General features: G+C 37.3%; 1 protein-coding gene across 1 annotated transcript in view; it reads left to right on the top strand.

Annotated features, from left to right (window-relative positions):
* Positions 1 to 384: 384 nt before the first annotated feature.
* CDH12 (cadherin 12) overlaps positions 385 to 26,999 on the top strand; it is a 348,244-nt gene continuing 321,629 nt past the window's right edge. The window contains exon 1 of the mRNA XM_024578513.3: positions 385 to 442. The gene's annotated coding sequence lies outside the window, so the exon portion shown is untranslated. The remainder of the gene's footprint in view (positions 443 to 26,999) is intronic.

Genomic DNA, 26,999 nt, shown 5'->3' with positions numbered 1-26,999 from the left:
CGCCTTTTCCCGGGAGACCCACCAACCCTCCGTGTGAGTCGCCTGTGCACTAGGAGCAGTCCGGTCCCCGCTAATCAGGTCAATGATTATCCCCAGCTCAGGGGACCTGCGAGGAGCCGATCGCAGCGGTTAGGGAGCCAGGAAATGCAGCCCGTTCACTGAGGATCTCCCGTTCAGGAACACCGCTTAGTCCTCACTTACTCCCTGCAACCTCGGAGGATTTCAGCTTTTTTCTTTCTTTCTTTTCTTCTTCTTTTTTTTTTTTTTTTTTTTTTTTTTGTTCCGGTCCTTCTAGACAGTGAGGGGTTCAACATAAACAGGATAAAGAGGCACAGCATGCAGCTACTTGGAGGGTGTTGATTGAAAACTTGGATCTCCCCACCCCATTCACGGTTGATTTGACTGCTCTCTCACCTCGTTCGCAGGGAGTGTTTCAATTAAGGTAAGTGCCGCTGGACCTGGGTGACTGCACCCTGCTGATTGTCTGCATTGGAAGTTCCGACTGACTAAGCCACGGTCTGCACTGCAGCAAGTGACTGTTGGTGTCAGGGAAGGCTCCGCTGAGAAGCCAGGGTCCTAGAAAGAAGCTGGCGTGCGGACCCTGTCGTTCCAGACAATTTCTTTTGAAATAATAGCACCTGCCTTACATCAAGAGAAAAGAAAAGAAGATAGGGCAAAAAGAGTTCATTTCTCATTTTACCTTTTTAATAATCTAGAGAACTATGCAGGGCTAAAGTAACTTGATTTTAATTAAAGTATTTTGTTGATGTCATATGGTAACATCTCTAATTCTAAAAGCTTCACAGTTAAATTAGATGGAAAGAGAAATTTGCAAATGAGTTGAAATCTCGTGCAGCTTTCTACTTTAACAACATTGCTGACCTTTCTTTGGGTTAAGGATTTGGGACTACACCCTTGAGTAATTTAACAGTTTTCATTAAAGAATTAAAATTTAAATGATAAAGTTTCTGATGTAGCTATTAAGAAAAATGAACTAAAAACAATTGTTATACCATTGATATGATTTATAGTTTTAATCCAAGAAAGAATGATTTATTTTATGACATAGATTAATAAGAAAGAAGGTGAAGAAAAGTTAACTTCTTTAGAAAGAATTCTTCAGTAAGAGATTAAGTTTATGTGTTTATTGAAGCCATGGCTTCTATGTCTGAGGTTGCACTTTTGTTATCCAACTAGAGTGCAGTGAGGTAATGCTTGCATTTTGCACAGCTTAGGGCAATTATCTCTGTAATTTCGGTAAACTAGTCCACGTTATTTCTTCTAAACACATTTTCCTCATAAGTTTTTTAAACATGTCTACAGAGAATGAAAGTAACTTTTCTCCAAAGTTTGATTGAATTATCTACACTTCCTCTTTTCTACTTTGCTTTGCACATATAAATATAGCCTTATAGTTGTATCCAACATTATGATAAATTTCTATGTAATCAAGAATTATAAAATAATTGTATTACTGTAATTATAAATGAACGATAGATTGGTTAGCACTCTAAACACATGAGTGAATAATAGCGACCACTTACTATGTAGTGCTTATACTTCAAGACACTTTTCAGATAATGAAACACCCATCCTTTAAAATATAAATATATATATCATTATAAGATACATACAAATATTGAATTTCAATCATTAATCAGTTATGCTAAAGCACTATGGAAATATCTATCTGCTTTTGTGTAAAGATTTATAACGGTATCTTTAATGTGCTTTGTAGAACGAAAACTCATATTGCATGACATGTTGATTCCACCTTCCTCTTGTGGGTATCCTGATATGGGACATTTTATTAAGATGTTAGAACATGGCTTATATTAATTGGGTATCTTTCTGAAATGCTCTGGAGAGCCTTTTAGGCTAATGCTGATAGTATTGCTTCCCCCACAGGAATCAACTATATTTAGAAAGCCCACAGGGGCTGGCTTGCACTTGCTGGTTGTGTGTGTGTGTTTAGCCAGAGACTGGAGACGTTTGTGCACCTCTGCTGCACCGAGACTTCTCTTTTCTCTGGGGGAAGTCATTTCTTGGTGATTCAGTGGGACCTGAGAAAAGAGTGTGTTCACCACAATTACTGTCACTGGGTCTTCGGTGTTTTCATTTTTCGAGCAACTTTTATAAACAGGAAGAGGCAATGCTAACCAAATAGGTTCACATTTGATAGTAACAACATTGGTACATTGCTAAAAACACCTCTGTATTTTGGACTATTCCTTGTGCTATGTTCAAAATTGATGGTGGTATTCTACCCAGTGAATTTTTACTAAACGTGTCGCTTGATGTATTAAGCATTGAAAATATACGTACTGTATAAGAACTATTTCTATTTAAAAATAAAGATAACTAATTCTTAATCAAAATGACATATCTAAAGTTTGAATGGCTTTATCATTATAGGTATTGTCTTAATTTGCATGACAGAGGCTGAAAGGGAATGGGTTAAAACCTTGTGTACAGTTGAGAATTAGGAGCCATTTGTATCCTGTAGCACCTGCCTCCTCAATCAGACTTCCTTGTTTTCCACTCATATTATTCCTAGGTGCCACTTTACCTCTAGGTTCTGTATTGAATCCCATTTTTCATCCATTTGACAGTAATTTTTTTTTTCTGTGAGATCAGAAAACCTCTTACAGGATAACCTTGCTTAGAGTAAGTGGTTTCAAAATTTAAACCAAATAAATCTGTTAAAGCTTTACAAATTCTGCCTTAAGATTTATAACCTGTTCTTCAGAATGAGGTATTTTTGATAAAAGACCATGGAGAGGGGCAGTGTCTAATATGCCCTCTAAATGCCAGACAGCTGGGGTCCAAACTTTGTATATATGCCCGTACAATTATGAAGTCAAAATGATACCATGGAAGTTATTTACCCCAGTTTTCCAGATGAGGAGACACAGGCTGGGAGAGGATATGCAACTGGGCTAAGGGCATACCAGAGGCACTGGATTTGTGTTTTAAGCTCAGCTCAGGCTGTGTTTAAAGCTCAGTCTTTATGCTGTACTTCTTTATCTCCTTGTATATGGTGTCTTTTTCCAGTATTTGATGTGATGCTCTTGAATATTTTTAAATAATTATTAAGATAGTACAGCTTGATTATATTATCCTCAGAATAGTCCACTCTTGGCTAACTCAAAATAAATGATTTTGTAAGTTTCATAGCCACCAGTGTTTGAAACAAGCATATACTTTATTTTTTAGATTCTGAAATAGGTTAGTGTTCAAGTCTTCTCACAAGCCAATTCTTATTAGTATTGACAGAAAGCACTCTACGATATGTATAATCAGAACTGAAATTTAGGGTCTGCAATATGTCTATCTTTCCAAGGGGAGTTGACATAGACTCAAGTTAAAATCAAATAAAAATAGATATAAATATGATGTGATTATTGTATTGAATTTAGATTAAAAAGAAGTTAAAGAAAATTGATGTTCATGGAAAAAGATGGTTGCAATATTAGAAAAGATAAAGAAATTGACAGTTGGAATTGAATGTTGAAAAGTAGATTAAAAAACCATTTCAATGTATAGGAGTCTATTTGCTCTACTCACTTTATATAAACTTCCAATTTTTACAGAGATATATTATAGCTTATTATGCTGATATTTTGACAACAATATGAAGGGAACCCCCAAAAACTGGAATTATCTTCTGGAGGGTGGGCTCCTTATAGTACAGGCTTCCCCCACTAGGGGAGTGTTCTAGGAACCCATTTGATCAGTCTACCAGCTGGTATTGTTGTGAGAGGCTGCGTTCGGCTTCAGTGAATTTTTCTTTCAAGATGCTTTCAACACATTTCCCCTTTTCATGATGGCTGATTTATGAGTACACCTGCCCACACCATGCTGAGTGTTCAACAGTTTTTGACCAAAAGCAGTATGACCCTCATGCCCCACCCTCCCTATTCACCCAATCTCACCTTAAGCAACTTTTTATTTTGTTTCCCCAATGAAAAAAAATCCTCAAAGGGAAACATGTTGCTGATTTGGAAGAGATGAAAAAAAAAATATCAGAAGTACTAAGAGGCATCAAAATCCATGCATTCAAAAACTGTTTTGAGCAATGGAGAAAATGTTTCACTAGGTGTACTACACCAAATGGAGAGTACTTTGAAGGTGACTGAAGTTTAAACATGTAAGAATAAATACACAATTTTTATGAATAAATTCCTTTTTTTGGATCTCCCCTCATATATCAGACACTGCAATTTATGTATTCAGTTATGATTAGAAGAATAATCAAGAAATATGAATGCATAATATCCAGCCACTAACTTACTTGCTCTTCTCTAAGTTTTATGTTAAGCTATTGGCTTATTCTGGATGTGTATCAGATTGATAGAAAAACAAAGTATACAGAGATACTCTCCTTTATTACTACTCTGGAGGAATGGACATGATTTATAAAAAACAAACAAACAAACAGGATTATGGAGGAGCTTGTTTATACTGAGTGCCTATAATGCATAGGTTTCCCCAACCAGAAAACATGACTGTGTGTCTACGCCCAACTGGCCACAGCAGATTTGACCAAAACTGGATGTTTCCAGATTAAAGACAGCCATCTCCAGGGTGGCCTGCAGCTACCACATGGCCTTACAAAAGGACCTGCCAATAACAGAAGCTCTGTATTGGAAAACAAATGTTGAACATGGTGAAAGTGAATATGAATAAATGTGGATCATCAGCAGTTGAAGGGTAGGAGCCAACACTGAGAAACGCAGAGGTATCTGGGCTGCAGAAACCATGAGCACATTGAAGTCATGATGTCGGTCGGAAGGAAATAAAAAAGGGCAATCCCCTCACGTCCATTAGAAGGATTCATTTTTTTTATTCACCATAAGAACACAAGGAGAGAGTCTTTCCTTGAGGCAGCAATGAGTCTGGGTGATTCTGGGTGATCTTGGGTGATATTCCAAACCCATCATGCTGTGGTGAGACTTTTTTTCCTGGTTTTCCACATTTTTCTCTGTTGTTTCAGTCTCATTAATCAATTCAATTCACATCTGTGTATCTTACAAACTAAAAGATTATAACTGGCCTAACATCGTTTATATCCCTAGTTTAGTTGACAGTTGATGGGGCAGAAATGTATAGTGGCTGTAAGTTCAGGTTTTGGGTTCAGTTACATGGGTTCAAGATCATGACCTTGGGCAAATCAGTTAAGGTGTCTAAACTTTGTTCTTGAAAATGGAGATAATGATAGTACCGATCTCATAGCACTGTTGTGAGAAATAAAGGAGATAAATGGTATCACATGCCTACCATCGCCCAGGTGCTCAGGAAATGACCATTGTTGTTGTAAAGAAGAAACTTTGTTACTATTTCCTCACCTTATGTTTCCAGTAGAAAGAATTAGGAACATTCTCTCTCCCTAAAATCAGTGCTCACTTGAACCTTATCAGAAGCTCCTGGAACCACTAAACATTGCGTTTATATCAGCACATTTGACCTTTAGAAATTATATATATATGTATATATATATACATATATATATATGATTTAGACAGATGAGTGGATGTTTCTTAAACAAAGAAGATTCAGTACACAGTTTAGAGAAACCCTATTTTTTGTCAGTGACTATTTGTATGCTACAAAACCAGAGTTGAATCAGAAAGAATGTAGAGCCTTCAAAAATAAAAATATCTGCTATTTTTTACAGAAAATGTTTGTTGACTCCTTGTTTAGTAGAGAAATTAATTCATGTTGCATGATTTTTTAATTATGAGCAAAATAAATATTTGGTGGAATATTTTTAAAATATCTTGAAGATAATTATCTAAATGTCTATTTTGAGATAGACATATATATATAAAGGCATATATATATATATATATATATGTAATATATATATATATATATATTACACACTTACACAAAGGTATTCCAAATTTTATATATTGATTCAATCAATAGGCATAGTGGAAATATATTTTCTTCAATGAAATTCATTGTTGTCCTTCATGTCACACATTCTTATATTTTGGTATATAAAGGAACTGACGACTCTCTGTGTTAAAGCAGCCAAGTTCTGGGTCCCATACCTGGAGTACTGTTTTAGTAGTTCTGAGAAATTACCCAGGAGTGACAGTTTTGATACTTACGCAGATTATTCTGGTGGAATCAGAATAGACAGGTATGCAGCCAGATCACCTGGATTTAAACAAATGTCTAGGCCATTCTAATACGCAAACAAGGTTGCGGATTGCTGCTGTCCACCAGCAACTCCCAACATGAGCAAGCATGCGTATCATCTGCTGCTCTTGTTCAGAGGTTCTGGAGTGGGGCCTGAGGGTCATGGATACTGCTGGTCAAGGAGAAATTCTGTTCTTCTTCTGCCCCACCCCCAACTTAGGGTAGCCACAGGTGGGTAAAATAATCAAGGACCTACCACATTATGAGAATTATAGCCCAGCTCACCTTGATAAAATTTCCCCAGGATCTCTCTACATTGAAGAAGGGTGATGGGATGTTCTGAGCCAGGTTAAAATCGAGAAACTTATTTGTTGTTGTTGTTGTTTAACTTGTTGTTGATCCTACTTAACTACTCTGGAACTAGAGTAGTTAAATGTTTTAGAAAACAATGTATTTAGGTTAGTGCTCCCACATGGTTAGTTCTCTGCAGTTAAGTGGGAACAGGGTGATCGTTGCTTTTCCAATTCCATTTTCCAATGTGTAGAAATGTTTGGCTTTAGCAACACCTGGGATGACTCCATACCATGGTTTCAAACTTATCAGAAAAGCTGACTTCTCAGGTAGCATTTCAGTTCTATTCATCCAGGAATGCAATCCTGAAGTTTCATTATTTGTCAGTTCAACTTTCTTCTCTCCCAAAACTAAGTGACAAGGATATTGATTTCAGCTATCTCCTCTAATTTAACCTTTTCTTGCTTTTTGATTTCCAACTGTCCAATGTTCTTGTTATTGATAAAACCTGTAAAATACTAAGGATATATCATAGTTCATTAATATCGACACACATTTTGGAAAATTTACATTATCACTTTTAATATTACAAACCTGCCAATAGAATATCCCATTACTCATTTATATTTTATTTCTTCTAGAATGCATAACATCACATTAACCATGTACTTTCAACTTATTTTATTATTATTTATCTCCCGGAAATCTATTAAACATTGGAATGTATGATGTTTGAAGGTTGTTTTGTTTGTTTGTTTTTGTTTTGTTTTTAGTTCATAGCTGTAACCCAATATCTAGAATAGTGCCTGGTTTAGAACAGATTCTTAGAAGTTATCAATTGAACAAAGAATGAATGGATATTTCAAAGTAATTGCTCAATTACATGGAGTAAAATTCAAGTACCTTTCTTAAGAGACTTACTTTCATCCACTCAATTTCCTCAGTAATTATTTTTGTAGCTCTTAGGAGGTACAGTTAACTGTTTGATGCTGTGCCAGGCTGCTACGGACATGTGGACAAGCCCTAGTTTCTATATGCAGTGCACTCTGCCTGTGGGTAAGGGAGCAGACAGGAAAAAGAGTAGTGACAGTACACTCTGGTGTGCGGTCATGGAGGATGTATCGAGTGTTACTAGTGCACCGAGAGGAGCTCCTAACTCAACTCAGGGACCACGGGATACTTCCAAGTATTTTCCTGAGCTAGAAATTGAAGTCATATTATGCCAAAGGCACACACATATGATAAAAGAGTTGCTGATATCCCCCAGGAACTCATTAGTTTGATATGGCATGACAATGGCGTGTTGTATGTATAAGAAAGGACAACTCCCCACTTGCCTGTGTAAGGAATTTGAACTTCCATGCAGGGACAATGGGGTCCCTGTAAAGCACTCTGAGAATGGGGAGCACAGATATATTGGTGCTGTATTTTGAATCTTGCTTTCCATTTTTCACTACTTCAAATTGAATACATCTAGACACTCATACACATAAAAGTTAACAAAGCAGAAATACCAGAGGAAAAAATTAGTTTTGGGAAGGGCTGAAGGGAAACAAAATAAGACATCCTTAAAATCTGTGCCAAACCTATATGAAAGTTCAAGTGTAGGACATCAAAACAAATGGGAGGTTTAAATAGATATGAATTTGGCCAATTATGTAACTGTACGCAACTTTTAGGGACTCTATTATTGCATGATTTGGTGGACAAATTAATTTTAGTTTTAATTTCAGAGAACTGGCAGACAATGGGTGGTCCTACCTACTAGTATTTACATGGAAAAGTATTCACATTCACCTATCTCCTGATTTTGACCTGGCAGAAAAGCTTACATTCTCGTTTCTACTTTTGCTGGATAATCGCACTCAAAGTGAACTATTCAAAATAAATTTCACTCACATTCTCTGGAGGATAACATTTTGACCCTTTCATTTCAGAAGTAGAATCTACTTGTTTGGCAGAAACTCCGTCTGTTTGGCAGTACTTTGTCATTAACTGTCACTGAAATTAAGTAGGGAACGTAATTTATTCACAGAAGTTTTCTCTCACCATTATGTACAAAGCATCACCCCCTCCATTTCTTTCTGCTTACTGTTCATCTAATATGTAACATGTATTGCCTGATAATGGGTTCTCCAGTGAGACCGCAACCTCTGTGAACACACAAACCTTATTTGTATTCACCGTTGAAGCTTCAGTACTTAGCTCAATGTCTATCATATAGGTAGAACCTGTATATGTTATCGGAGGGAAAAGACAAAAGAAAGACGAGAAAAGAGAAGGAAATAAAAGAAAGAAAAAAGAAAGGAAGAGAAAGGAAAAGAAAATGAAAATGAAAATAAAGGAAAGAAACAGAAAAAAAAGAAAAGAATAGAGGAAGGAAGAAAGAGAGCAAAGAACCTTCCGATCCTGATGCACAGTTGGTCAAGTTAGAAATTCAGCAATCACCTTTGCCTCGCCACTTCCCATACCCTACACATTCAGTCAACACCTGCAGCTTTCGGTTACGCCTTCTAATGCTCTCTCACATGAATGTTCATCCTCGCCTCCCCACAGTTCACGCCACCTTGAGGGGCCACTTGCCCCTGGTCCCCTTTTTATAGTCCTCCCCTCCACAAAATAGTGACCCCTACTGTTGGAAGATTGACCCCTCTCAACATAAACCTGACTGCATTGTACTATGTTAAAGATTTCCCCTTCAGTGCCCCCTCTCTTTTAGAATCTAATCCAAGCCTTCCTGAGGCATCCCTTCCTATGCAACGCTGAACGCTGCATTTTCTCTTGCCTTGCTTAACTTATACCAGTCTATTTCCCAGCCATCTTTGGTTCCTTGCCCTGAAATCCGTGATTCCTGACTGTCATATTAAGTTGACATTTTATACGGCAAGATCTCTTGGGCCTCAAAACTCAAGGTGTCACTTTATCAGAATAGTTTTGGGCCCCAACCACTGTAGTTGAAGTACTCCGCCAGTCAGTGTCCACAGCACAGTTTATGCCCCTTCCACTCCATTTGCAGAGCTCATTACATCATTTAAAAAAGATAAATTCCAAACTCTTCAACACCAGACTCTATGCCTGTTTCATTCACTCCTGCACTCCCGGTGACAGGCACTAACATACACAAATCTTTTGTTAAAGGAAAAAAAGGGCAGGTAATGCACTTCTCTGAATTCAAGAACTGTCTTTTATTCATGAGCTTTTTCGTTCCACTTGGGCAGTTAGATTCCTGCCATTCTGAGTAGAATTTTACTTCTCCTTGTCACTTTCATAAAATGACAAAAATACAAAAATATAGTGTAATAAGATTAATTCAAAAATTTGCCAGTTTCTAACCACTGAAATTTATTTAATGTATTTCATATAGTATATCCACTTATTGGACTATGTGGACACCTTATCCTTTAATGAACAGTAAAATTTGTTCACACACATTGGTAAAGGTCACCTGTTTTCAATCAGCTCATTTCTGTGTAATAACTGGTTGGCATTTCAGATATATTTGTGATCAATGAACATGAATATTTTAATTCAAAAGTCCATTCTTTTTAAAAGTACCATCCTTCTGTTTTTTTTATTTCATAAATCAATGATATTTAGTGCAGGAGACAACACTAATTCTTATTTTTAGGCTTTTTGATATTTTAAGGAAAAAGATAACTGGTAGAACAAACAATAAACATTTTCTATACTTGAGAGAACCAGCTGTCAAAAGCACATCCTAAATATATACTATTTGATTATTCATGTTTAAGCAATGATTACATCGTTTTATTTAATTTTACCATAATTAAACTCTATTTTATTACTTATCCTTTATATGGGGTAAGGTGAAATCAATATATATTAAACAATAGCATTAATTCTGGAAACTATGTGTCTCACAGACATTTAGAAGCAATCTTCCCTAAAACCATAATCCTCAAAAGGAAATTGCAACCCTTGCAGAAACCGTTTGGGTCATCAGAGTCCAGGTCTCGGCATTTTTCTAAAATCCTTCACAAAGCACAAATGACACTTTAAATAGCTTGTCAGGAAAAGAAGTGATTTTTAATGCAGATGCACAAATATAATATTTTTATCAGTGCCCCTGAAGGCAAATGTCTGAAAGGCAGAGAGAAGCATAATACCAAGACAAATGCCATGGCTGGTGTCTAAGGAGAATCACAATATGAAGATAATAGAGAGATATCTCATCAGAAAAGAAGAGGAGTAAAAGGTTTAATGCCCCACAATTCTATATCAACTTGGAAGTAGAATTAGACATCAGTGTTTTTTTTTTTTTTTTTTTCCCTACTGGATGCTGTGGCATTTGGTTTGGAGGATATTTTAGAAAAAAGAGCAGACCCAATTGTGCTCTGGTCTGCAGGAGTGGGAGAGGGGGCGTCCAACACAGAGTTAAGCAGCAGTGATGAACACGCTTAACACGAAAGCTTCTGGGTGAAGTGATGAAAGGTCACACTGCTCTGCTCAAACACTCCAAGACTGCTGTGTGGTGATGGCCCTGCCACTCTAGATAGAGTGATATTCCTCTAGATTGAGGAATAGACCCGTTTCTGAAACCGCCAGCCTTTCCACTCTCCCACTCCCGGTTAGATCTCTCTAGTCTTCACAAACTCCTGGGCTATCTACCCCGGTGCCTGAGCAGCCCCACACCCGCAGACGATAAAGCCTCTTTATTGTCTTGCGTCTGTGTGTCTGTTGTGGTGGTATTCCACTCAAGAATTTGGTGATTTCTATTTGAATAGAAGCAGTAAAGTTAAACTGTTTTGCTTCCCAAAGCAGTTTATTCCATCTTTGGTGGAAACTGACTGGGAAAACTTTTTCCCATTTTAAGGAGAACTGTGCCCTCAAAGGTATCATTTTCTTAGAATCATGTAAGTCAAATACTCTTTGACTGCCTTCATTTGGTTATGAAAAAGTGGGATTATAAATTAACAAATCAAAGAGCAATACAAAAGTCTTCCTCCGTATCTAGTTTACTTATCAATTTTGTCCAGGCTCTGCATCCTCAGTACGTTATTGCTTCATGTATAACCAGTGTCCAGTTTCAAAAATTAAATCTTGTTAGGGTGGGTAAATATTTCAAATTCTTGAGGGTTGGGTTAGGATTAGGGTTGAGGCCAGTAAGGAGAGTAGCCTTGCTAGTGTTACTCTAGCAAGGTTACTACAATGTTTCATATGTTTTGTATCCTAAAAGAAAATTCCATAATTAACAATGTTTTTGTCCACATGGAGCCACAACCAAAGGAAGTAAAAGATGTCTTCAAAAATTAGCCCTTGATCCCTGGCCAGTGTGGCTCAGTTGCTTGGAGTATCATACTGGAAACCTTAAGGTCACAGGTTCAAGTCCCAGTTAAGGGACATACCTAGGTTGTGGGTTCAATCTCAGGTTGGGGTGCATATGAAAGTTAACCATAGATGTTTCTTACCCCCCTCTCTCCATCTCTTCCCTTCTCTCTCTCTAAAATCAGTGGGCATGTCCTCAGGTAAAGATAAAAAATAATTAGCCCTTGAATTTTGTATAGGAAGTACTTACAGGATATAGCTGAATTGTTGAAGTAAGGAACTAGTGAAAAGTAGAATTTCTATAGGTCCTGAAGCTACTTATCTAAATCTGACAAAAGTATAACAACATGTGCAGATGGCACAAACTCGGAATTTAGGTTGTTAGATGAAATTTAAATAGAAACAGTTTGTTAAGCATTACGATCTTTTGGCGTTAGTTACGATCCTGGCATCAAAATAAAAATATTGAAGAATTTTAGAAATGCCTGCTTCTAGCATTTTCCACTAGGTAAATTGTCAGATAACATAACTGTCATTGATATATCATGTTCATAAAAGATACTTTTTTGGTGTGCAAGTTGCATTTGAAGCATGTTTTCAACTTCATTAGTAACGACGTAAAATGAAAAGAATAAAGATGTTATAGCATTATTCACTTAGCTGAATAATGGGGGGAGTGACTGAGAAGAGGTAAAACAAGGAGGATTCTGAGGTGCTAAAATGGTACCTTGATGTGGGTGATAATTACATGGAAATGATGATAGATAAATAGATAGAGGAGATGGGTGGATAGATGACAGATAATAAGTGCAGATAGATAGAGATATATACATACACATTACACAGACATACATAGTATGATTTTAAATAATTTTGAAATGTTATATTTTACATTAGCTAAGAACTTTATTATAAAGAAATTATCATTTTATTTTCAAATAAGGTTGGTGCTGATTTTTTGTGAAGTAAATAATACTTATTTTGTTATTTTAATCATAAAGAATGTTTCCCCCAAATTTGCAAGTTAAGAGAACCATGTAAAGTCATGTGTCATGTTCAAATTGCTTGCACACAGATTTATAAGAAATGCAAAAGTGAGAAGAATTTTCCACAAGGAGCATACAAATTTATAAATCTGAAAATCTATATTGTTTTGAGACTTTATTAATTTTAAAGGTAATGATTTTGTGTGTGAGGAGATCATCTGGGGAACGGTTGAAGAAGAAAATCGAAGTAATTGCCCAAACCTTTTTATTGTACAGATGCATTTTAGGAAAAAGTGATAATGTCATAATTTTAGATGAGGACTCTGTAATAAGAACACTTTACCAATACACGCTCTTCATAAAAGGCAATAAAAACCAATTTAGAATAAAACAGAAGAGCTACCTAAATAGAATAGAAGCAATGCTGCTGAAAGCTCCTTCCCTCCCACAGCATCTCCCTGGAGCTCCATGACAAAGCCTACATTTCCCAGTGTTATTTCCAACCTTCAAATGGGGGTATTGAAGGCCCTTGTGTTAGAAACGCAACAGCAGTTTCTTACTAATCAATATCATGATCTACTTTTATTGGATTAACTATGGATTGAGCACTTGGGACTGACCCACCCTAAACACTGAGGATTGTGAAAAGAAGAAAGGTCTGTGGCACGGGATAATCAAAGGGACAGAAAACCCAACGAGAAACCACAGTGTGTGCCAAACTCACAGTCAGTGAGGGAGAGCAGGCAGAGGCAACAAGGAAAAGGGTACAGAGAGGCCTAATCTAGGCTGAGGGTGCTTCAGGAATAGTTCTTGCATTGATTGGCATGTCAGAATATAATCCCTTATACCATGCAGATATCCATTTTATGGCAACAAGTAAGGGCCCTCTGAAAGCAGTGTATTTGATGTCAGTTCAGTATAAGTAGTTTCTGCTTACATATGTGGCTTGCATAAAGATGCTTACTGAAATGGAGTATTCAGAAAGCAATACAGAAAATTCTAAAAGTGTAGATACATAGATAGACGTGTATACATATGTGTTGTATATATATATATATAATATATACATATACTTTTATTCATTCATATATATGCACCCTTATACATACATATTTATACATGCAACTTCCACAGGCCTTCTATAATAGGCATAAAAGCGAGATGTAGCATGTTCTTATTTATGTTCTTATTTAAATCCATCTAGACACCTTGAGTTAAATTTTGTAATCAACACGCATGCATACTGCTTTGCCTTATTACTAGTAGGTTAAAATAAAAAAAAATATGGTAGGGGCTATGTCAAATCAGTGTGTGCGTGAAAGAGATACCATTAAGAAAACGGAGTGAGCGTACATTCGATCCACAGGCTGTTATTCCCGAGTGTCAACCTAAATTCAGTGACAAAAAAATAATGAAAGAATGGGCAAAACATGCTCTGTTTTGCAGAGAATTATGAAAGAGAAACCCTCTTCAAAGAAACAAATGTGGTGGCAACAGAATAAGAGTCAGAGGCTCTTTGCTTCTTTGTGTTTAAAAGGTACAAAGTAGACATCTTTACATTTTCTCATTGACCGGTTAGAGAATTAAATGAGATGAGGTGTCAGAAAGTGCCCATCCATCACAGTGCTGGATAAATAGCAATTTCTCGCATAAAAAAATGATTGTTTTTCCTTCGCCGTTTCCAACCTCAGTGGGGTCATCAGGAAGACCTCCAGGACTGCCAAGTCCATCTGAATAAAGTAGTGGTGAAATAGTTAAAAGAAAGAGCTTTGCCATTCAGCAGATTGAATTTCCAATGTGACTCCCCTACTTACTACTTGTGGAACTTCAGGCAGCATACTTTTTATGGGCCTGCTTCCTCCGCTCATACAATGCAGGTGATATTAATGACCTCAGCAGTTATATAATGACATGCCGTAACAAGTGTTCTCAGCAAAGCGCCTGGCGTGGAGCCTCTGGGGATGTGACTAATTACTATTACCTGGATGTGCCAGGCCCCCTATTTTGCCTGCATTCCCCATGGATATTCTCAGCCCCTTTCGGCGTCAGAGATATCAGGACCCTTGTCACTGATCTAAGCTACAACCTTGCCCTCCAGGGTCTCTAAAAACTTCAAGCTAGGACAGCCACTGTTTACCCAGAGGAAAATTAAATTTTATTGAGGACCTAGTACAACCCAAATGTCTAAGCCTGGAAAATAAAATAGGATCTTATTTGCATCGAGTGCCACCTTTATGGTGGCTCAGGACCCACTGACTGGACTGCTGGTCCCGAGGCACTCTGAGGCTCCTCCGGCTGTTTGTCGAAGCTCCTAAGGGGCTCCCTTGTGCTCTTGGAAATCAGACTCTTGTGTTTCTCTCTCTGACCCCCTGCCATCTTCTAGGCGAGGCTTGTCCTGCTGACATCTCCTGAGAAATGGCAATTCTTCTGGGCGACAAGGTCCCCTGTTCTGGTCTGCATTGCTTACGCAAGTGCAGTTACAGGGAAAGAACACTGCCCCACCTTTATTGTTGATTGCTTACGGCTTGAACTTGGCTGTTTCATTGAGGCACACAGTGCATGCAGACCAAGAGACAGCCATTTTCATAAAGTAAAGAAATAATGGTACAGGATAAGATATAGTAGACATAAATCAAGCGCAAGGCAATGTGTCAACTCACAGCCCACAAGCCTGGCGCCTGAGTGTTTCCTCTCTGTTTACCCCCACTTGTCATTGCCCAGGGCCAGCTTTATCCTCCCCACTGACCACAGTCAAGTAGACCTCCTGGGTCACAGGCCAGCACTCACCTCCAATGGCGAGTCAGACACGTAACTCCAGATGCCATCCTAGACTTTGAATGTGGGCCCCTCACTTTAGTGTCTTGATTCTTACTTGTGTGAATATATGTTGTGAGAATGTGTTCTTCTTTCAATTAAAAAAAAGTCCCTTCTCTTCTACCCCCTAAGCTATTCTTAATAAAAATACAAGAAAATAATCCTACATAAATAAATTCAATCTGTACTTGTCATTCATAAATGATATGATGTGGAGGGTATCACTCATCCAGTAAGTTTAACTGAACCAAACCCAGTTCTTAATCATTCTCTTCTGCAGTGAAAGTGTGTGGTGGAGTCTGCTGGTCCACTCAGCAATCCTCCTGGGGCCTTGCTCCTGGAAAACAGCTGCAGGAATAATCGTACAAACATGGATCTCCCCAAGAATGCGCCTGACAAGTTTGGCAGCATAAATAAAGTTGTATACATGCACAGAAAAAAAAAAAATCGAAGTAGCAACTTGAAAAACCCCAGCTCTAATTTCTAATAATAAGAGAATGATTAACTTCCTATTCTAAGCTGTGCACATTCAAGAAACAGGTGGCTATTTGGCACAAAGTGAAACCCTACTCCAAGGGTTTCTCACCAACCCACCTGTAATCATAAATGCCCTGCGGAAGGAAGGAATAAGTCAATATATGTTGTCGAAAGCATAAGGGAAATGGGAGTTTTCCCATCATCTAACATGTACAGCTTCAAAACTCACTACATTAGAATCTAGTTTCAAAAAAGTTGCCTAGATGTTTCTTTATGTTTTTGTTTAGAATTCTGAATATACTTTCTCCTAGAAACATTCAGCCCATATTTGGGAAGTCATAATACCTTTAGCTCACCTTTGAGTATGCAGGCATCCAAAATGGCAAGAATATCATTCAAAAACAAACAAACAAAAGACGTATCTGTCGGACTCTAATGCATGACTGAGATAAGCTGAAATACACTTGGTAAACCTGCCACTTTCCCCAGCATGCATGCTGGAAACCTGAGTGTCTTCCTAAACTATGGCACTTCCCCCCACACCTCCTCCTTGTGCCGTGGTTCTGATGTTTACCTCCTAACTCCTTAACTGTGTAACCCCACCTGCATATTTGCTACTTCTCCATTCAATCCGGGCCCTCGTCATGGGAGGAACTCAGCCTCCACTTTGATATTCTGGTCTCCAGGCTCTTCTCTTTCACACTCAGTCCCCCCAGCTGTGATGTATGTAAAATACAAACTAACCTTACCACTTTCCAGAGTAAAGGTTGATGGCAGTTGTCTGCATATTTAGCTCCAGTCTTTCTGACATGAAATATAGGACACACACCAACTTCTATCATTCCTCTTATCTCTCTCCATGCCTTTCCATGTGCGTTATCTTTAGTCTCCGGGAATAACTTGCAGTCACAGGAATAGGTACGTGCTCACACAGGGATGTGCACACACACTCATCCATCCCTAATGGTATGTTTGGCCCTCTGTGCTGTTGGTCTGTGCTGCTCATGGTGCTTAAAATATACCTGCGCTTCCCCTTATTAGCCTCCTATTCCTCCATACCCTTCTGGCTAATTCTTAGTTTCTCTTTGAAACTCAAACCTTATATCACTTTCTCTGTGAAGGTATCTCTGATCTCTAGTCATCAGCTTAATTGATTATCTAGTTTACTACATTTGCCATATTGCTTTCTAATTTTCTCTTTATAGATTTGTGTTAACTGATAGATTATAAACTCTATGCAAGCTTAGAATATGTTGTAATATTTTTATAAACTTGGTAAACTGCACTGTGTTTGTCACATTAATTCTACTTTAGTACTAATTTTGTACTACATAAACACATGTATAAAAGATTATATTCTTTATAAACACTTGATATATATGGCCTGGTTATAAGCAAACATAGAGTAATGGCTTCTGATACCTCTCCTGTCCTTTGTTGCTAACTACACATTTTGGCCCTTTCTTCAGTGTGGTATTACTTTATGATTCATTGAGATGCAAGTGTGGAAAGTGCTCTGAAAGAAATGTGAACGGTGTTATGAGAGTGTGGAAAGGAAGGGCCTGGCTTGGTTTAGAAAGACAAAAGAAGCCTTGGAAGAACTGATGTTTGAAGAGAGATCTGGGGACGTGTAGTTAACTGGATGAAGAGGGAGGGAAGACAGTGCAGGTGATGGAAAAAGTCCCACAATGGTGAATGGGAAGTTGCTGTACTCAAACGATCGAGAGAAATCAGGGTGGTCAAAGCAGAGATGGAGGTGCACGGCCATGGGCGACGAGGCTCTGACAAGTTCAGAGAAGGGGGTTGGAATTGAGGCAAAATGAGGGGGGAAACCTCTTATGTTACTTAAGAAATATATCAGGATTCTCCCACATGGTAGTGATGGAGAGAAATGGGTAGATTTGAGAAATATTTAAAGAGAAAAGTCGACATCATTACATGATAGATCAGAGTGCGATGGTAGTGGGAAGGAGAGGTGAGAGGAATGAATACAAAGACTGATTTTCAGAGCCAGTGGTTCTTTTATTGAGAAACAGATCAAGATGGGCCAGCCTTTGTGCTAAATCAGCAGAGAGGAGAGATCTAATAGGTGTGTTTGGACTGATGACTCTAGGTGTCTTTTACCCTCAGAATTCTTTTATCACCCTAGGACTACTGGGCATCACAGATGTGGACCGAATGTGGAGAGGAATAAGGGAAGAAACTCACAGCCAAACCATGAGAAATTCCAGTATTTGTAGATCTGTGCAATCAGTGGGGAGGACAGGGTTCATTTTCAATGTGTGTTTATATATGAGCTTTCATTACCCTGTAAACCTTGCGAGAAAGGTGTAAAAAAGCACTCGTTTTTAATATGTGCTTAAACAGCACCATTAAAAAGCACCAACAAAATGCAGAAGCCAAAGTGGGATTCTTAAAAAACCACCACAAAGACAAAGAAAATTGTTGGCATGATTTAAAATAATAGAAATTGAAATTGAAAATTTATTTGAAACAATTGAACTCATTGAAACAATTTCAATGAGTATTCACCATCCAACAGATCACTATAAAATGTACTTGAAAAATGAAAATTCTGTGTCTATACATTGTGTCATATTTTTTTAAAAATACATTCATTCTGGGGTAGACATCAGGGATATTTTTAGTAATGCTTTGCTTTTAAAATGAATCATCTCAATTTGAATTAAGTATAGACCACTGGTCATTACCCAGGACAGATCATGATGACTCAATATGAGGATTAATTACAAAAGTAATCATTTCCGTTATCTAATTATTCAAATTTTAATTATAACTCTGCTGGCCCAATTAGCCCCGAACACAGGCTAATGTTAGAGATGGGTGAATACTCAGCATCTGTGCCTAAGTGAGAGGCATCTGTTGCCAAAAGGTGAAGCAATGGAAAGTGTCAACTCACCAGCTGTGAAGTGAGCAGGCCTGAGAAAAGCACCCAGTAGCTGGTGTAATGTAGCGCATTGGGTCCGGGAGAGGCCAGCAGAGCACGCACCCAATTCCTCAGGGGCATGCACATTGCAGGCCATGGCTTGACTCACTGCTGGGTGCTACCATTAAAAACAGACAAAAAAAGGGAGATATCTCTGTTCCTTGTCTTTCACAAGTGGATAATGCCATGAAAAGAGATGAGCTAACAACAGATTTTCAACACATAATTATGTTTTTATAAATTTATTAGAATCATTTGTGGCTTCTAATATTTGCTTGATTCATATTATATCTAATAAAGTAAAATGATACAGGTGAAATATCTGCTTATTATAAATATAAATAATAAAATAAAATATTTGATTGGTGCTATTGATTTTTTTATTTTTAATGTATTTTATTGATTCTGCTATTATAGTTGTCCCATTTTCTCCCCTTTATTCCCCTCTGCCCTGCACACCCCCTCCCACCCGCATTCTACCCCTACCCCTTGGTTCATGTCCATAGGCTATACACATAAGTTCTCTGGCTTCTACATTTCCTACACTATTCTTAACTTCCCCCTGTCTATTTTAGTACCTACAAATTACGTTGCTTATTCCCTGTACCTTTTCCCCTTTCCTTTCCCCTCCCCCTCCCCACTGATAACCCTCTATGTGATCTCCATTTCTGTGATTCTGTTCCTGTTCTAGTTGTTTGCTTAGTTCTTTTTTGTTTTTTTGTTTTGTTTTGTTTTGTTTTTAGGTTCAGTTGTTGATCGTTGTGAGTTTGTTGTTTTTTTATGGTTCATATTTTTGATCTTCTTCTTAGATAAGTCTCTCTAACATTTCATATAATAAGGACTTGGTGATGATGAACTCCTTTAACTTAACCTTATCTGGGAAGCACTTTATCTGCCCTTCCATTCTAAATGATAGCTTTTCCAGATAGAGTAATCTTGGATGTAGGTTCTTGACTTTCATGCCTTGGAATATTTCTTTCCATCCGCCTTTTGCCTGTAAAGTTTCTTTTGAGAAATCAGCTGATAGTCTTATGGGAACTCCTTTGTAGGTAACTGTCTCCTTTTCTCTTGCAGTTTTTAAGATTCTCTCCTTCTGTTCAATCTTGGGTACTGTAATTATGATGTGCCTTGGTGTGTGCTTGAGTCCAACTTCTTTGGGACTCTGTGACCTTTCTGGACTTCCTAGAAGTCTATTTCCTTTGCCAGATTGGGGAAGTTCTCCATTATTTTTTCAAATAAGTTTTCAATTTCTTGCTCTTTCTCTTCTCCTTCTGGTACCCCTCTGATTTGGATGTTGGAATGTTTAAAGTTGTCCTAAAGGTTCCTAAGCCTCTCCTCATGTTTTTAAATTCTTATTTGTTCATTCTGTTCTGGTTCAATGTTTATTTCTTCCTTCTGCTCCGAAAGGTTGATTTGAGCCCTGGTTTCCTTCCTGTCACTGTTAGTTCTCTGTATATTTTCCTTTATTTCACTTTTCAATAGCGTTCACTTTTTTGTCTATTTGCAACTATACTCAACCAATTCTGTTAGCATCCTGATTGCCAGTATTTTGAACTGTGCATCTGATAGGTTGGCTACTTCTTAGTTACTTAGTTGTATTTTTCTGGAGCTTTGATCTATTCTTTCTTTTGGGCCTTTTTATTTATTTATTTTTTGTCTTGGTGCACCTGTTATATAATAAGGGGAGGAGCCTTAGGTGGTACTATTGATTTTGACTTTAGTGTCATATAATATATAGTATCTCATCATCTGATATATTTATAAACTATTATTGATTTTGACCACATTATCTGGGAAGGATTCTATTAATAATGCTCTTGATTTTATTATTAATATTTAATATTTCATGTTGGCATAAAATTTTTAGTGAGCTATAATCAATTATTAGTGAAAGGGAAGCAGTGTATGTACAAAGTATGACACCACTGGTTACAACTCTGAGTAGTACATCAACCTTTGACATAACTGTGGGTTCACTTTCACTGTTTGTCAGCAGTGTCACGGGTTCACGTTTTTATTAGTTCACATTTGGAATGTGCGAGTGGAAGTGTGTTTACATTTATCGAAGTCTGAAAATGTTAATTTACATGAAATGTACATACATCTTTCTTCCGAGTGTAATGGAAACGATTTAAACTTTTCACACTGGTTTCACAGAAGAAAATTACTTTTCTACAAAATTAGAAGAGTTAGGGGAGCTTTTCCAGCATTGCTTCTCCATGTTCCCTTGTTATTGAATCAAAATAAGAAACTCTGTTAGTTCTCTGCTACTGAGCAAATTGCTTTCCACATTCATGGTTTATGTTTTAATGGGGATAGCTTCACATTAGGAAAATTATTTCAAACTAGCATTGCCTCTCGATGCCGCACAGAACAGCACCCTGCCTACTTTACAAAATCCATGCCTCCCTTGTTGCCTCTAAGGAAAATATATAAATAAATGCTTGCCAATCTTGCTTCTGAAACAGTTTTAATTGAGAATAATAAAACATCCCTAGCTTCAAAATAAGAGCATGATGTCCACAGAGCCCTATAATATGCTAACAGGCTGGAAGCCTTTATAGAAGTTTTGTGAGATTTTGCAGCACAGTAACGGTGCAGGTAAGTGACAATTTGTCAAATTTAGCTGCAATGATCAGACCTGTTTTCCCTATTCTTATTTCTGATGTCAACTTGAAGGAGGGAGTTAGGGTGATGTGAGTAAATTCAGTGCCTTCAGCATTAAGCATCCTGCCCTTTCAGCTTTAGGGCATCCATACATCAACCTTTGAAAAGAGGGACAATGACCAGCAAGAATCAGAACTATTAATTATACATGATTGAAAGTTTCTAGGCCCTGCCTCTCTCCATTTAACCTATATTTCACCTACAGAATACCTCTCACTTTAAATCGCAGTGACAACCTGAACAGCACATATATACTTGAGCAGAGCAACTTACAGATTCAAGTGGGCTGCCTCAGCTGTAAGACATGAACTCAGAAGTGATGAAGCATGTTGCCGCTTCAGTCAAATGGAATAAGAAATCACTTTGACAGAGCCTACGTTCTGGTTTAGGTTGCTAACTGTGGTTTTGTTTTCCTCTTTTTTTTCCTTCTCTTTCAAGGTCGATGTTCTCTATTTTATGTGGAGTATATACTGCATGACAGCACAGGAAAAAATGTAGGCAGCCCAGATTAATGCATTTGGGGTCAAAATGGACTTCAAAGTGAATGGAATCAGCCCTCTTGAGATTTTCAGCGAACATTCACAAGTTTAAAAGGAATCTTGATTAAATGGCCACTCTTGGGGTGAATGCCAAGAACTATGAGAGACATGAAAGGAAACTTGCAGTTGCTTATTAAACAAAGGGAACCTCTTTATTTTCTCTTGACTGGCACACAGAGGCGTGGTTTAGTATGATTTGTGGTTGCAGCCTCTTCCGCCTGAGGGATTTCTAAGTGGGATATTTTCATTTCTGAGTTGAAAGTGTTGGTCTCTGGGATTTGAGATGACAAGTGTCTTTCCCACCTTCATCACCTGCCAGCAACTAAAGCACCATCTGCCAAGGTGCCAGGCATTGCTTTATTGCTCCAAGGGGACTTCACGTGCATGTGTGTGAGTGTTTGCATTACAATAACCCTGCACCAAACCGCATGCACTTGTCTGCAACACCAATTATTTTGATAAAAGCACACTTAAGAAAGAAATAGAAATCGTGACTTAGCAAATGAAAACTAAGGTCATATCCTGTGATTATTCTGCAAGAGTTCCTTGCTTTTATTATGGACTTCTCAGTGTTAATATCCAGTTAGTTTTATAATTGTACATGCTAAAGAAATTAAAATATTCTGGAACACTCAAACTTGTACTTTAACAGTATCCTTAAAACTGTAGTTAAAATCATTTTCTTTAAGAAATGTACTTGGTTGGCTATTTTTCAGGAATATTTCCTGCATTACTGAGTACTTTTCTAACATACCTTTATTTCTATATTACTCCATATTAGAAAGATAAATATCAAGTTTCTATCAACTGAATTATTAAAAGCTATCTTGTTCCTTCCAAGTGTCTCTGGCGGGCATGTAAAAAACTACGGATTGTGCCTACAGATTGGCTGCTGCATCTCTCAAACTACTGTCAAAAAGATACACGGATAGATTTTCATTTTCTTTACGTACGTGAATTCAGCAAATCTGGACTGTATTTTTAGAGATGAAGAGCAAAACTTTTCTCCATGAAATCGAGTCATAAGAAGTGGACAAATGACTGGCATTATTTAATTTTGTGTCAGGATTTTCATTGAATGACAGTAGTTTTTTGCTTAAAAGCTTTCCTCTTATATATGTACTTTAAACTGACTTTGAGAGAGGAAACACTACTTTTCCCTAAAGTTTATGTTTCCTGCACAAGAAGGCAGAACAGAATTAAGAATCCTAATAACGTTAGGCACTCCACTGCCAAAGAACTCTACTCAAGGGCACTTACAGAGGGAAGATTCCCAGGAGGGGAATTTCTACCAGATGTATTTAGAACCAAACAAATGACTCAGGTGTTTTTCCTCAAAGAGTTCTGGAAATCATGAATGTGTTTGACTTGACTAGAATATCCTAATCATTGCCGGAAAGCCCATCAACATTATTTTGTAACATTCTTAGTGAAAATAACAGAGCATATCCTTCCTTTTGTGAACCTTAGAATGTACAAAGAATTTCATATTGATAGAAATCTCTGTAGTGGAATAAATGTAAATGGAACTGATCCCTCAATCCCTCCTTCATGTCACATTTCAGTGATAGATTATCACTAAAACTTCTGCTGTGACATAAAATAAAAGACCTTGCTGTATCATCAGATATTTATTTCCATGGAGCTTCTTCACTTACCTGATGAGACAGAAACACCAGTGTTGTCTCACTCATTCACCTAAATATGCTTGCGGAAAGAATGATAATGTCATCACTGTTACCTAAAGGGACGCACTGAATGTCACAGTCACAATCTCTTTGTTTCTGTAGTCCACAACTATTTCTTCCAAACATTTTAGGATTCAGGTTGCCAGAATCAGTTCTGTAGTAATTCTTAATATATGCATCAAGATTTTGTTCTTTTTTATCCATGAGCAAGTTCAATATTTCATATGCAAGAAATGGGAGGGAGGAAGAAGATTTATAAGGAAACGTATTAAGATAGTAAACAGTCTTGATAATATAACAAAACAACCAACCAAAAACATACCTTAAATATCGTCTATGTATGATACTAAGCATTGTACTAATGAAACTTAGCTGTAAGGGAGAATCTTGAGTTGGCTTCATTTTCCACATGGGGAAAAAAAAAAAAAAAACAGAGAGTGGTGGGCTATTTGGAGAGTGACATTCACAGAAAGGTGACAAAGCATGGCCAGCTCACATCTTGACTTTGTCCCTTTCTTCAATGTGAAACCAGTCTTGGGGCTCTAAGTGAGAAGAACGAATAGTGTTTAAGGCTTTTAAAAAATCTTTTCTAGTTAATTCTATCCTTTTGAGGTTAGGATCTGCTGTGTTCATTTTTGTACATGTACATATATCAAAAGTAGTCACTCTTCATTTGCTTTGGGCCACTAGATACACTATTACTAGTGATAGAAATGTTAGACCTGATGAAAATATCTCTCTAGAGCTTTTGAGGAATGAATGAAGCAAGAGCTCCAGGTTAAGGCTGTCTATGGCTCTGAAATGCTCTTCTGCCATGAATTTCAGCCCAATGAAAAAGTGAATGTTGTAATTTTTTTTATTATTGGCAATTAAACAGTATCTATTTTTGTAAATAAAAATGCTATCTGTAGTTTTAAAAACAGAGAATCAATTTTGTTATTTCATAATTTTATTTCAATTTAAGAGTCCATCAAGAACAAGAATGATTTTTATCAGCTTTTACATGTTCAGTGTTCTAGGTATATTGTCTCATTTAGGCCATGCTGCCTAAATAAGATAAATTTAGGTATTGTTGCCCATTTTATAGATAAACTGAGTTAAAAGATAGTTAGTGACTTGTCTAAAGTTAATCCCTTAATGATTTCTAAAACTAGAAGGTTGACTCAGGTATCTCTAATTCTAAACATTGTGGTTTTTACTCACTAAGCTAGTCATCCTTCATAGTTTAGATCAGACCACAAAAGTAAGCCATGAATAACTCCTTCTATTCTAGTCATTATCACAGTGTCTTTCTTGACTGTTGATACTCTTACTTGCCGGGATCTCTGATTTTTTAACTGCATTCTCGACCCTTTCAGTTTTAATGACTGCAAAATGCCTTTTGGCTTGCTGAATGTTTAACATTCCACTTGATCTTCACAGTCAGTTCTGCCTTGCTTAACTGGTTTCCTGTGAGTTTGAGTGAGATTCCCCCCATGACCCTCTGAGTACTACCTCCAGTGAGCCTTCTGTTGCAGGGTCAGGAAGGGACCTTGGTGACCAGCATGAGATATAATAAGTGCTATGTAAGGGCAAATTTTTTTAGTTTCATTAAAATTTACTAGACAGAAACACTTAATCTCCCTTTCTTACTATTCTAGTTACCACCCTATTGCTCTTTTTTTTTCCCCTTTACAACCAAAAGTATTTGAAGAGTAGTTTGTACTATGCATTCTGGTGTTTTCTCTTCCATTTACTTTTTAACTCAAATAGATTCAATTTTATCTACTTTACCCCAATAATGATACACTTGATAATTCTTGAAAGAGATACTAATCACCAAATATCATGGACACTATTTTATTTATTCCTCATCTTGATTCACCAATTTCTTCATGAGTCTCATTTTGATGTTTGATATTATCCAGTTCTCTTCTTGTTTTATCTGTATACTTTTAGTGATTTTCACTCATTTCTTTGGGCTAAAATATATTCATTCCCCTTCTAAAATATAATTGTCCCCATCCTGTGATGTGTACCAATGACTCCCAAATCGATTTCACCAGTCCATAGTTCCCTTTGAACAGTCTGTACTTATCTATAGCCTTCTGGAGTTCTTCATATCAAACAATTCAAATTCAACTTTTGTAAAATGTAAGAATGTACCGCAAACATCTCCTTCTTCTTTATATGTAATTATAATGCACAGGGCCAGTCATTTGTTCACATGTTCTTTTTCCTCTGGTCCAGCTCAGCCAGCCAGAAACAAGCCCTGCATTATTCTCATAAATATTTTTTTCAGTTTACTTTCTCCTTTTTAAGCCCATTGCTATTGCCTTAGTCAATATCTTCAATCTAGACAAGAGCCTAGACTGCTAACCTCCTAACCAATTTCTCTATTTTTTAGAATACCTCTGCTACTTCAGATTCTCTCATTTTCCCGCTGTGTATAATGTCTAAAAACAACACTTTAGCACATTCCTAACCTTCATAATTATCTTCAATATCTTTCATTCCCGAACATTAAATATTCATTCTTGCAGGTGAGCGCTAGTGGAGATTGAACTATCTGTCATGCTTGCTACTAAAGGAACCTCGCTGGCACTGAAGCTGCCCTTAGAGCAGGCGAGAGGGACCTTAATCAGATAACCTAGCAAACAAATGTGAGATTGCAACTAACACAGGTCAGGAGCATATACTGAAATGGAATGAGGAATTTGGGAAGTCAGGCAAGGAGATTTTAAGTGGAACACTGAAGAGTAGTAAAAGCTAGGTTAAGAAAACAAAACAAAACAAACAAACAAACAAAAAAAGGCAAGAAATTGAACAAAATCCCTTACATAGAAAAAGGCTCAGCAAATTTCTAGGAAAGAAAGGCTAGCATATTTGAACACAGAAAATAAATAGAACATGATAACTAATTAATCAGGCTTGTAAAAGGCATAAGTTTGACCTTCATCCTAAATTCAAAGGAAATCAATTGAACTGAAGGATTTAGGGGTAGGGGAAAAAGTGATATTAGAAAACAGATTAATGAAAGAGACCAAGGTAGAAACCAGGAAGCAATAGAAAGTACTGGCAGAAAGAGGTGAAGATAGCTTGGAATATGAAGATTGTAATGATTGTGGAAAGATGTGACAAGGTTTAAAAGTCTTATTGCATGAGTAGATTTTTA

The sequence above is a fragment of the Desmodus rotundus genome, chromosome 1 (assembly GCF_022682495.2).
Source record: "Desmodus rotundus isolate HL8 chromosome 1, HLdesRot8A.1, whole genome shotgun sequence".
Lineage (NCBI taxonomy): Eukaryota > Metazoa > Chordata > Mammalia > Chiroptera > Phyllostomidae > Desmodus > Desmodus rotundus.
This window is presented reverse-complemented; position numbering and strand designations above follow the sequence as displayed.